At 36.6% G+C, this 13,811-nt stretch overlaps 1 protein-coding gene across 1 annotated transcript in view; it reads right to left on the reverse strand.

Moving 5' to 3' along the window:
• The window catches only part of LOC124805437 (protein phosphatase 1 regulatory subunit 21), a 218,962-nt gene that overhangs the window by 80,770 nt on the left and 124,381 nt on the right, over positions 1–13,811 (reverse strand). The gene's annotated exons all lie outside the window — the stretch shown is intronic.

Raw genomic sequence — 13,811 nt, forward strand, 5'->3', positions numbered from 1 at the left:
AAAATTAGGTTCTGTATAAGGTACAGTACCTTAGAAACTATGCAAGCCAAAGTTTTGAAATTTTTAAGGCTCATAGATACATTCATTGGTTAAGTAAAACTAGGTTCTGTACAAGGTACAGTACATCAGAAAATATGCAAGCCAAAGTTTTGAAATTTTTAAGGATCAGAGATACATTTGTTGGGTAACAGCTGAAGTTACAGGAATTTAATATTACCTTTTTGATGGGAAGATACAATCTTTTTTGTAAGCTGGATTTTTCTTTTAAAATAAAGTCCTATTTTCCTGATTAAATGTTATGAACATCTCTATTCATATTAAAAATAACATCAGGTGATGCAAAATATATTTCTGTACATCCTGAAAATTTCAGTGTTCTACATTCAGTACAAACAAAGGAAATGCACTTTTTTTATTGAAAAAATAAACGTATAGAGAAATATGTCCAAAGTTGAGACATTAAAAACATGCCTACTGCATAGCTTGGATCATCAGATTCCTCTTCATATTTCAACTAATTTCTACTTGGCACCTTTGTTTAGTTTGTCTTTCATACCTATTGTTCCTCTTTAGCTTGTTTTCTGCATTTCGCAGCTTCTCACTATCCAAATTTCTCATGATCTCAACAGTGCAACACCCTACACCTAATACGAGAGATTTACTAATGCTGCCTTGATTGAACGTAGCAAGGGCATCATACAACCTGAAGTGTAAAGGGTATAAGCCCATATACACATTTTTGGGTAAGCAAGTCCAAATGACATTGTTCACACACTTGTTTCTATTCTGTGTACTGCCATACAAACACTTTCTGAGTGATCAGTGTTTGCCAAGTCTTTAAATATTGGCTTTACTGTCTCCCTAACTGCAATAGGCAGACTATTTTGATGTTTTTTTTTTCCTTACCAGTTACTAAACCTTCATTATATTTATGTCAGCTTTCCACATCTACTGGACACAGTCCATGTTGAGGTTCACCATTCTTGGTCACTGTAGGAAAATACATGGCCCACACAGCTTTCTTCATTGCTTCTACACAAAGAGTATTTTGTCTAACTGCTAAACCATAATAATGCTCGAGTCTCTTTATAGTTGGCACTGTCAGTCTATCCTTGCCAACAAGTAGCTTCCCATCAATAAGACAAGTTTTCACTAATGACGACTTCAGTTTTGGAAGACATGTCCTCACTCTCTTCTGCATATGCCACACTGAGAAATTTAGGAGATTGCTCAAAGGAATTAATTGGATAGATGTTTACAGCATCCAAGACACAAATGGAAAATACAAAACATTCATTAATAAAGTTAGCACCTTATTTGAAAATTGTTTTCCCCTGAAGGTAACTCAAACTAAGCAGAAGTCTAATAAGAAACCATGGAAATGGCTCTGAGCACTAAGAAACCATGGATCACACAAGGGATAAAGATATCATGTGAGACAAAAAGGAAACTATCTGATATGTAGGGACACCTTTGATACTAGCATTATAGCTCATTACAAAAATTACTGCAAAATATTGAAGACTATTATCCAGAAATCTAAACACCTGAATTATGAGAAGAAGATAAATACATCCAGCAATAAAATAAAAACAATATCAGATATAGTTAAGTAAGAGACAGTGAGGACAAGAAGTGAGGAGGAACAAATAGCTCTAAAAATAAATGAATCCCTGGTAACAAACACATGTTGTGTTGCAAACCATTTAAACATGTATTTTCTCTCTGTTACTGATAGCATGGGGTTGTCAGGTTCATTAAATAATGCAATGAAATATCTGAGACCAGTGCACACAATCTCAGTAAAATGGAACTGACACTTACTTCACCCAAAGAAATAAAATCCATCATAAAGTCCTTGAAATCAAAGCATTCCAGTGGTTATGATAACATATCAACAATGTTAATAAAAGAGTGTTCATGTGAGCTTTGTCATATCTTAAGTTATTCGTGTAATCAATCATTTATCACAGGAATATTCCCGGACTGGCTTAAATATGCTGAAGTTATACCTCTCCACAAGAAAGGGGACAAAGGAATGCCATCAAATTACTGACCGATCTCACTTTTGCCAGCTTTTCCAAAAATCTTTGAAAAGGTTATGTTCAAGTGTCTACTTAAGCACCTTAGCAAAAATAACATACTGTCAAAGTCACAGTTTGGGTTTCTTAAGGGTTCTGATATTGAGAAGGCTATTTACACTTACAGTGAAAATGTCCTTAATTCATTAGACAACAAATTAGAGGTAACTGGCATATTCTGTGACATGTCAAAGGCTTTTGACTGTGTGAATCACAGCATTCTATTAAGTAAATTAAAATATTATGGCATCATTGGTAGTGCTGCAAAGTGGTTTCAGTTATATCTTACTAATAGAAAACAAAGGGTGTCATTACGTAACACTTCAGCAGTAGGCAATCAGACATCATCTGACAGGGAAGAAATTACATGTGGTGTCCCCCAAGGTTCTATACTAGGTCCACTACCTTTTCTTGTGTATATTAATGACCCGTCATCTGTTACATTACCAGATGCCAAGTTTGTCTTATTTGCAGATGATACAAACATTTCAATAAATAGTAAATCGAATATAAATTTAGAAAGGGCATCTAATCAAATTTTTAGTGACATTAATAAGTGGTTCACAGCCAATTCACTGTCATTAAACTTTGAAAAGACCCACTATATGCAGTTCAGAACTTCCAAGAGATTTCCTTCTAATGTGTGTATAAAATATGAAGACATGGAAATAGGAGAAGTTGAGAGTGTAAAATTCTTGGGATTACAACTCGATAATAAATTCAGTTGGGCACGACATACTAATGAATTTCTAAAGCGCCTAAACAATTCTGTGTGTGCAATGCGAATGATGTCAGACATAGGAGACATAAATATAAAAAAAGACATGTTTTGCTTATTTTCACTCCATTATGTCACATGATATCATATTTTGGGGTAACTCCACAAACCGAGAAAAAGAATTTTAGAGTACAGAAGCATATAATAAGAGTAATGAGTAGTGTAAATCCAAGAACATCTTGTCAAAACCTATTCAAAGAATTGGGCATAATAACCACAGCTTCTCAGTATATTTATTCCTTAATGAAGTTTGTTGTAAATAATGCATCTCTTTTTCCAACTAACTGCTTAGTACACAGTATCAATATTAGGAATAAGAACAATATACATAAAGATTTAAAATCACTTACTCTTGGTCAGAAAGGAGTCCAGTATTCAGCAACGCATATTTTCAATAGGTTACCAGCAACCATTAAGAGTTTAGTTTCAGACAAGGCACAATTTAAACATAATTTAAAAGAATTTTTGGTGGTCAGCTCCTTCTATTCCATCCATGAGTTTCTCAACAAGTGCAGTAGACCATTTTAATGAAAATTTACTATACTTTAATTTTTGACAATACTTGGTTGTAATAGCCAAGTAACTAGCTACTGTGTTAATGATGGATGTAATGAAAGCAGATGTAAGAATTAAACCTGTAAATATTAGAAGTTTAATTTTAATTCATGTACATAATTTTACTGTTTATTGACTGAGGATTCCCCTCTTTTGTGCATCTATGGAATGAATAATTAATCTAATCTAACCACACACAATTTTCTTTACTTCTACCCCATCTTCATATGGTTTGGATGCCATAACTTCATTATGGGCTTTGCAGTCTTCACTGTCTAATCTATGTACTATACATCATAACATAGCCGAGAGTGTTGAAAATGTTTCTTCACTCCTACCACTCCCCTGGCTCCTCTTGTACCACTAAAATTTGCTGTACAATTGTCTAAATGAAGTTGCTTTTGTCTTGCTGGACACATACAAAATTTGGACATAATGGCAATATCAATCATTTCGTCTGTCTCCACACTCAGGGCTGAGATGACACTGTTTTCTGAAGTGTAGTCTTGCTTTTGCCAAGTGCCATTAAATCCTGTACTTAAACCCCTTTCATTGTCACAGTTTACAATGTCTCATACTGCTTCCTGTACTGCAAATTTCATACATTCAATGGAAACATCTTTAGCTGCACACCCTAATATATAATCATACTCACTAAATTTTGATGGGAAAGGACTGAGGAGACATGGTCATTACCTCAAACTGCATATCCTCCGCTATTTTTCACTTACCCAAGGGAACGTAGGCTGTATAATTCAATATTGGAACCGTACAATTTGCTGTTATTGTCAGTTATTATAATAATTAAAAAAATAAGAAAAAAAAGAAAGAAAACACACGCTATATTTACAAATTAACTGTAGCTCTGAAGCTACCCCTATGTGTATATTTATTTCTAATTTCATACCTCTCCTTTTACATTGTTTGCGCAAACTCTGGTTCTCCAAAACACTGGACAAAATATAAATATCAATTATTTCCAATTTTTCACTGCCCTTATTCATAGTATTATATTTATTCTTTACAGTGTTCAGTTTCTTTTGGGAAGAACTTTCTTTGGGTGTAGATGTAGATGTATTGAGTTACTGGGCACTGGTGAAACAATAGTTGATAAATTTGTTTCTTCGCTGTTTTTACACTTTTTTCTATAATCAATGCGGTGCTTGAATACTCTTTTGCCTAGGCATTTTATAATGATAATTCTAGTACTATCAGCAAAACTTATCACTTTCTCACAGTAATAACACATTATAACCACAAATCATGTATATAAACACAAGTATACAGAAAGAGATAAGAGAATGTAGAATCCCATGAAGCCAAGCAATACCAGTAAAGATTCCCCTTTCAATGTCAGATTTTGTACCAATAGTAGTAAATTTGAAAGGACTCACTTGCAGAAAATTTCTCGCTTTGACAGCTCAAGCTACAAACATACCGACATCTAATAGACAAATCCTTGTGCAAGTGATTATTTAAAATATAAAATAAAATACTTCCAATGGTGCTATAAACAAAATTTAAACACCATTTCACACACAAAATTCTAGAGATGCTCGAGAAAAAAAAAAAAAAATCCTGACGAAGTATGAAACTGATTGCTACTCACCATAAAGATCAATCTGAGTTGCCAACAGGCACAATGAAAAGAATGTTACACAAAACTATAATGTCTAACATTTTTTTCGTTATGGCTGTCTGCAACCCAATTGGGTCATCTTTATGGTGAGTAGTAATCTACCCTTTTCCTAATACTGTTAAAATAATATAATGAAGCGATGTAAGGTAGTTATCCTAAACAGCCTCTACCTAAACGTGATGGTGGTCAACATGTCGGTAGTCGCAGGTTTTAGTGTGCTGATTCTTTTAGTTTTTTCATGCTATTAATAATATATTTGGGATTCATTTTGTTAAAATATACAAAATCTGATCACTTATTATATAAAATCTCACTTATGGAGCACTGATGACCTGCATATATCACTGTCGTTCAAACAATAACCTCACCATCAAAGGCATGTGACATAATTAAGAAACACACAACATAATTAACCACATATTCTTTCATTTAAACTGCAATCTTTAAAAATAATTCACTGACATTAGGAATACAAAAACTAACTGAGGTTCATGCAATAACCTAATAACTTAAAAATAGAAGAGAACAATGCATGAATCAGCCACTGAACGTAAACACAATAAACGCCTCCTTTTCAATCTACACAAGAGATGGAAAATTACACAGAATCTATTCACCTCATCAACACATAAAAAACAGGTGCAGTAGTCATTGCCCTTCTATGAGGGTATACAACACATTCCATTAAACATGTTACATGAAGTAAACATTACAAAAACAGCTAAATAATGCTTGACAGAGAAATGAAAGATAAAATGGGGACAAGGAGAGAAATGGTATTGCAGGAATACAGTTGTAAGTACTTGCAATATGGAATAAGTAGCAAACCAAGATGTGAAGGTCTAGTGAAAACAAGAACACCGGTGATAAAGAAGCATTTTCATAGAAAAATGAAAGCTGTGTGGGCTCTTCAGTAAGTAGGTAATAAAACAAGTGAGGTATATCATCTGGAATGTATACGGTGTTGAACATAAATCTGTTACGATCAGTACTTAGAAATGTTTCAAATGTGGAAGACAGGAGTATTGAATTGGAAGGCAAAAACAAGGCATAGTATAGAAAAAAAAATTGTCTGGGTGCAGAACATGTTACAGTGAAGGTAAAATGAAAATCTATAGAACTCCAGCATTGAACACTGGTGGGTCCCCTCATCTGAAATGGGGTGGGAATGCATAAAAGGGCAAAGCCATGTTTGGAGTGGGAAAAGGATGAACACCAAGGCTAAGTTGATGGTTTCATCCTCCACTTATTGTTTCTTAAACCGAACCACAATTACTCCCCTCTTCTTCAGTCCCATCCCCCCTTCATTTCTTCTTGTGGAGTCATGTCAATAGTCTTGTGTACCAGATTACTGTCAAGAATGCAGGGCAAAGTCGCGCCTGCAAAGAAGGTGGACAATGTCATTTCAAATGACTTCTGCAAATTTATCACCTTGAGCAAGTAGTCCACACTGTACAAAATTTAATCATCCCCTCAAAAAAGCACTCTGGTCTTTTTAGTAAATGATGCAAAACTGGTATCCTGCAGTCATGTAAGCCTGTAGAGACATGACATAATGAGCTATTGTGTCTGCATCTGCCTATGACTACACTGTGTGTGAAGTTATCTGATCTATTGGAGTATCAACATATACCGTCCACCGTGTATAGAAGGAATGATGTAGCATTTGAAGCCATGTAATATGGTGTCAGAACATTCCCTGTAAAGAGATCCTAGATGACAGGGACCAGAGATGAAAGTACACCTTCATTCTAACAATCGGTTTGAAACTCAACAGGAACTGTTACTATCAGTGAATGTCAGTCCATTTCAAACAGTTTCCAAGCAAACATTGCAAAGGGAAATGCATTTAATGGTCCTTTGGAGTTAGGTACCTCACTAAAGATCATCACTGAAGGCAACACTAAGCCATTCATTTTCAACTGGCCAAACACACAAACTGGACAACAGCTGATTGGAACAGGTAGCGAGATCATACTAGTCATGATTTTGTCTCTTTTCAAATGATGCAATGTGTCACTCCTGAGACATAGTGGTGGTAAAACTGTCCACTGTGCATTATAACAACACTCCACTGCAATAATTTAATTAATTATAACACTGAAGGCCAGAAATAATCAAGTGTAATCATACCTAGATCTAGAAAGTCTTCTCAGAATAAGTTTGGTGAAGACAGCTGCACGATCACAACATATTTGAATTTTAATTCAGTTAACTGATCTGAATTCACATGAGCCAGAGGTCAGCACAGCCTGTCATGGTCACATAGCAGGGCTGTGTTGGCTACAAAAATGCAAATCAGTGGCAAAATGGATTCAACCCACCCTGTTAGGAATGTTCGAAATCTGGGAAAGAACTATTAACTGTCCTAAATAAATGTACATGTAGTTTGCGAAAGCAGACATACCTTTGGTATGACCTGTTTGAGGTGTCCAGGGGAGTGCAGGACAGAGGAAAAGCTGTGCACGATAAAGTAATGCATTGTTATTGTCAGGAGATAAGAGAAATTCTGCCAAAGAGTATCTCCCATGGAGCAATCAATGTATGTTGTTACAATATTAAAAGCATTCACAAATCTTAAAGTATATAGTGTGGTATCACTGAGGCCCAGGCTGGGCAGCAGTAGGGGTGATGTGCCATTGTTAGGTAGAACGCAATTGGCAGTTATGGCATTACAAGCTTTTTTTGTGCATATTAAGTCCACTATGTCTCTGCAAGTAAAATCAGGTAAGAAATGAAATTGTTTGGTGTTGTCAAAGAATATTTTGATTTGTTACAACTTCTGCAGACTTAGATGATGTCAGACAATGCACAAAGCTTTTGCCAGGTATGACGTCATCACTACAATTCATGTAAGTTGGATGCTTTGACTATTTAAGTATTTGTTGCCTCAGTGTTGCAATTTCATTGTCACAGATGACCAATTTGGTTGTGAAGGGAGGGGGGGGGGGGAGGGGGATCATTTTATAATTTTGGTTTTGGGAGAATATTGGATTAGTAAGTGCCAGCAATTTCTCCACTATCCTGGTTTTATAGTAGGAAGGCAGCTGAGCTGTGAAAATATGTGCATTTGTAACTTTTTATTGAGTATCAGTGTCATCAGGTCAAGAATAAGAAGTTACAGCAAGTCATCAAATTCTGATCAAAGCATATGTAACTTCATGTAACTGCTGCAATGAATGTACACAAACACTGGGCACCAACAATTTTAACACATCTGTCTGTTATTTATGAGTGTACCAACTTCTCCTAGAGAGTAGTCGTAGCACATTTCACTATCAGAGTACATATAGTAGAGCACAGCGTACTGGTTGCTGCACTGCTGGTAAGATCTGGTGAGTTTAACATGTTGATAACATGCTGTTGAACTTCGATGATACAGAACATCTGTTATTTTCCCTCATTGTTAAATGATGTGTTGTTTTGTCTGACATTAAAATGTCCAAGTCAAATTAATGTAAAATATGAGAGGAAATAGTGAAAAAGTTTCAAGTGCATTGACAATCTGATGAAATGAAACTCCCTGGCAGATTAAAACTGTGTGCCTGACCGAGACTCGAACTCGGGACCTTTGCCTTTCGCGGGCAAGTGCTCTACCATCTGAGTTACCGAAGCACGACTCATGGCCGGTCCTCACAGCTTTACTTCTGCGAGTATCTCGTCTCCTACCTTCCAAACTTTACAGAAGCTCTCCTGCGAACCTTGCAGAACTAGCACTCCTGAAAGAAAGGATATTGCGGAGACATGCCTTAGCCACAGCCTGGGGGATGTTTCCAGCTCCAGGCTGTGGCTAAGCCAGCCTAAATATCAGGGTGTAAAGTTGCAAAGCGATATGAAATGGAATGAGCATGTGAGGTCGTCAGTTGGGAATGTGAATGGTACACTTCATTTATTTGGAGAATTTTAGGGAAGTGTGGCTGATCTACAGAGGAGACTGTGTACATGACCGTAGTGTGACCCAATTTTGAATACTACTTGAGAGTTTGGGATCCCTACCAGAGCAGAGAGCAGTCATTTTTCCCCCTCTCTCTATTTGCTAGTGGAACAAGAAAGGAAACAACTAGTAGTGGTACAAGGTACCCTCTAGCATGCGGTTTGCGGAAAATGGATATAAGAAACCCCTATCCAAGTGACCTATGAAAAGGCTGGCATAAGAAAGAGTAATCCTGTTTCTCATTGCCATACACTGATCTGTTTGTATATCTGCCGTCAAAGATGAAGTAGTTCCTCATAAATATAAAGTTATGGTGAGCAGAAAGGAGATATATATATAGGGAAGGGCACAGATTTTAGGTGCTCTAGAAAATGGTTGATATCTTTAAAATAGGAGGGTAGTCTTTGTACCGTAGGTTGCAGGTGTTGGTAAACAAAGGCAGTGTCACCTTAGCTACTTTTAGTACTTGCCACTTTAATGCCTGTAAAAGCAGCAAAAAATTGTGTCTACTATAAACAGAACCTATCCAAAAACAAATTTAAATATAGATTGGTACAAGAAGCCAGATCTTCAGTAACATTTGCTACTGTCAGGAAAACAGGTAGATAAATAATAAGTGATTAAGACACACTATCAGTAGTCCAGTTATTGGAGTTTCTTCCTGTTCCATTCATATACAGAGCACGGGAAGAATGACTGGTTGAATGCCTCTGTGCATGCAGTAATTATTCTGATCTTAGTCTCACGATCCTTATGTGAGCAATGTGTAGGGGATTGTAGCATATTCCTAGAGTCACCAGTTCAAGCTGGTTCTTTAAACTTTGTTAACAGACTTTCTCAGGATGGTTTACGTTTATCTTCAAGAGTCTTCCAGTTCAGTTCCTTCACCATCTCTGTGACACACTCTCACATGTTAGACAAACCTGTGACCTTTCATGCTGCCTTTCTCTGTATACGTTCAATATCCCCCATTATTCCTATCTGATATGGGTCCTACATACTTAAGAGTAATATTCCAGAAATGGTCGCATGAGTGATTTGTAAGCACTCTCCTTTGTAGACTGATTGCACTTCCCCAGTATTCTACCAATAAATCGAAGTCTACCATCTGCTTTATCCATGATTGGGACTATGTGATTATTCCATTTCATATCCCTACAGAGTGTCACACTCAGGTATACCCTCTATTCAACATAACATGCTGTCCCCTCCCTACCAAAAAGTCCTCAGTCCAGTCACATATTTCACTTGGTCCCCCATATGGTTGAACTTTTGACAATAAGCATAGATGTGGTACTGAGTCAAATGCTTTTTGAAAATCAAGAAATACTGCATCTACCTGATTGCCTTTATCCAAAATTTTCCATATGCCATATGAGGAAAGTGCAAGTTGGGTTTCACATAATCAATCTTTTCGGAATCCATGCTGACTGGCATTCCGGAGGTCATTCTGTTCAAAATGCCTCATTACATTTGAGCACAGAACATGTTCTAAGATTCTAAAATGAACTGATGTCTAGGATGTTGGACGGTAGTTTTGTGGATCACTTCTACTACTCTTTTTGTAGACAGGTGTGACCTGTGCTTTTTTCCAAGAACTGGGAACAGCCTTTTTTTTTCATGGTTTTAAATCCAAGACAAGACACACATGCTCGACTGAACTGACAATTGTTTATTCACACAATCCTGATTATCTGAACAAACAACTTAAATGTACTTCGAGAATCTTCCGGATGAAACTCCAAATAAATGAACACTTCTTCCATAATTTTTAGATGGCATAAATGGCTCTTCTTGCTGCTGCCAAGAATGAAGTCACTTGCTAGAGCATATATTCAAAACAAAAGTTAAGTTCTGAAATGCTACTAGTCCACTCGTCTTGAATGCTAAGTTCTTTTACGAGTACAAGTGATACCAAGTTAAATTTCCTTACTAAAATCCTGAAATGATGTCCTAGTCCAGACCTGCCTAGTTGGTAGTGTCCAGTCCCCGGTAGCGTGATGTATTGGTCAATAGAGCAGCAGTGAATGGTACACTGGGCGATGACAGCTTCAGTGGTGGTGGTCATCAATTTCGAGCAGGCAATGTCACTGCTTTCTGCTGCTTCAGTGAGAGCTTAAATCCTCATTTCCCAGAGGATTACTTCATTTTGACTGGCTGCAGAACTGTGCCGATCTGTGCACTCCGATTGCGGTGCAGTGCAACTGCTGGAGTCACCCTCTGCTGCCCTCCCTGCTGACTTCCTTGCACTTCCACGGTACGAGGCGAGTCACTGATGTTTGAATATTGTGGCCAGCAGACATTTGGCTGCTGGCACTCCAAGGTAGGTGTGCTGCACCACAAAGGATCTATGATATATTATAGTCAGAAGAGGGGCTAACTCAGCCACAGATTCAGTATAGAATCTGACAGGAATATCACAGACCCTGGTGCTCTGTTCAGTTTTAATGACTTCAGCTGTTTCTCAACACCACTGACACTAATTCTAATTTCATTAATCCTCCAGTCAATCTAATATGAAGTATGGGAATCAACGCAGAGATCTTACAGAACGGATGTGCAGTCTTGGCACTTACCATATGGAATGAAGGATACTTGTATTTCAAATAGCAGTAAGTGACCTAGACTAAAGATCGAGGATTTTTAATCCATAAAAGCAATTACAATTTAAACCTCTTTTTACTGTATCACTTTAAAATTATTTTAATAATCAGTTTTGATATATATGTCCATGTCCATAAAAGTGTCAACTATTTACCACGTTTATCATATCATCAGTGCCAACATGAATGGCCCTACTATTTGCCATCTTGCTTAAATAGGAAAGTTTCGTGCAATCTGAAATTTTCTACGTTCATGAGTATATGAAAAAACATACTTCTGTAAAAACAAGAGTTGCTGCACCAGATGTGTATGTTGTAAATACCTTCCTCTCTATATGAATCGTGAATTTGCAACATGACTTAAGCCCACATTTCCATGGTTTTGAGTTATGGGCGCAGCAATGTTCCAATGCCCAACTCATGTCACTTAATACCTAAATGACTTTAGCCTGTATCTTCTTTACATTATTTCCAGTAACAGAACATTCATGTTTACTGGCTAAACAGCCTTAGTCCAGAACTTAAGTTGGTTTGCTGGTCAGGTAACGATAATTATTAACAGATTGATGTATAGCTTTCAGTTGGTAAAATGTCTATATTACTTTTATTTCTGTGGTAGACCTGTGATATGTAAGTTCAAAATGAAAATGGCATCTAATGGCAGTTCTTTATGTATTGATGATTTGAAAATGAAGAAAATAATGACCAAACAAAGAGGAAAGGAATTAAAAGGGGTGCAGAATACAAGAGAGCTACGATAAAACGTGCCAACATTAAATGTTTGGAGCATGTAATCATATGGGGCAGTTAGTTTCACCTACACAAAGAGGACCTGCTTGTGCATAAGTAATTTGGATTTAATTTTGTTTAACAATATTATTGTACTCAATATGCTGTACACATCATTGTAGCCTGTCGAGACTGGTAATGACATTAATAATGGCAGGCTCTTATTTATAAAACACAGTCATATATTTCACATGTAGGAAACAATGTTTCAACTTTATTCCCAAAAATGCATTGATAGAAGCAGTTATGATTTCAATTAGTAATGATTGCTGCTGCCCCTGCAAGCGATGCCTGCACTTGCTAGTGTTTTGTTTTGTTTATTTTTTCTTTTTTTTCTTTTTTTAATCATCATTAGCAAACACTTTCCACTTATAACTTTGGACATTTCCAGATCACATTTCTCTATCATAAACCTTGCTGTATAATTACCTTCAGAATGGTCAGATCATCAACATTTAAGTCTTAATCTTCTGAAGCCATATGGAGATCATTATAGTCCAATTAAAATTACTTGACAGTTGACACCTGTCACTTGCAGCTACAGTGTTGTCACAATGGCTGCCAGCTACTGCTCGGTTATAGGCAACACACAAATACGGTGGGTCACTTCACAAATGCTGTTATGTATAACACACAGTTCTGTTTGGAAGTGGCTGCCAAAAGGTATGACAGAAATGCAAGATTCTCAGTCAAGATGCTATCCTCATCATTCCACTGCGATTAAAAGTAATCTCTATGAGCAAACTAAAGACAGAAAATGGTTACCTGAAACTATCCTCACACTGGCAATATGACTGATTAGCAGTCCTGGTTGGCACAAGCAACAGCAACACAGGCAGATTCCAAAAGATAACAATGAGACAGGAAGAAAATACGAGCAAATAAAAAGGTCTACACAATGATGAAAATGATGTGGCAAAATATTAGAAATAAAAAAAATTACATTTAAACCAATTAACTGAATAAAAATAACAGTCTTTTGATTAGATTTAGAAATAGAAAAGTTTCAGTGCATTTGAGAAGATTTGAAACTATGACATTCTTTCGAATGTATACACTAACCACTGTGCTATGTTGATGTTGTTGTTGTATTTATGACTTCGATAATCGAGTTGCAATGATGAGTTGCAGCCTTCTAAAATTCACTTTTATGCAATGTCGCGCAAAACTTTCTAATGGAAGCCGATCTCTGTGACTACAATAACTGTATATGTGATAATGAATCACTTCCTGTGTGGAAGAGTCCACTAAAAGAAAGCTGGACAAGGAATTGGAAGTGAACTGACCAACTGTCATTGTAGTTTGGCAGCTGCGAGTGGCTAGGGAATGATGTTTATTGCTCTGATTGGAGGAAATCAGCTACAACATGCTAAGTGTCAACTATCAAGTAATTTTAACTGGACTGTAATACCAAACACAAATCCACCAAAAT

This window comes from Schistocerca piceifrons, chromosome 1, assembly GCF_021461385.2.
Source record: "Schistocerca piceifrons isolate TAMUIC-IGC-003096 chromosome 1, iqSchPice1.1, whole genome shotgun sequence".
Lineage (NCBI taxonomy): Eukaryota > Metazoa > Arthropoda > Insecta > Orthoptera > Acrididae > Schistocerca > Schistocerca piceifrons.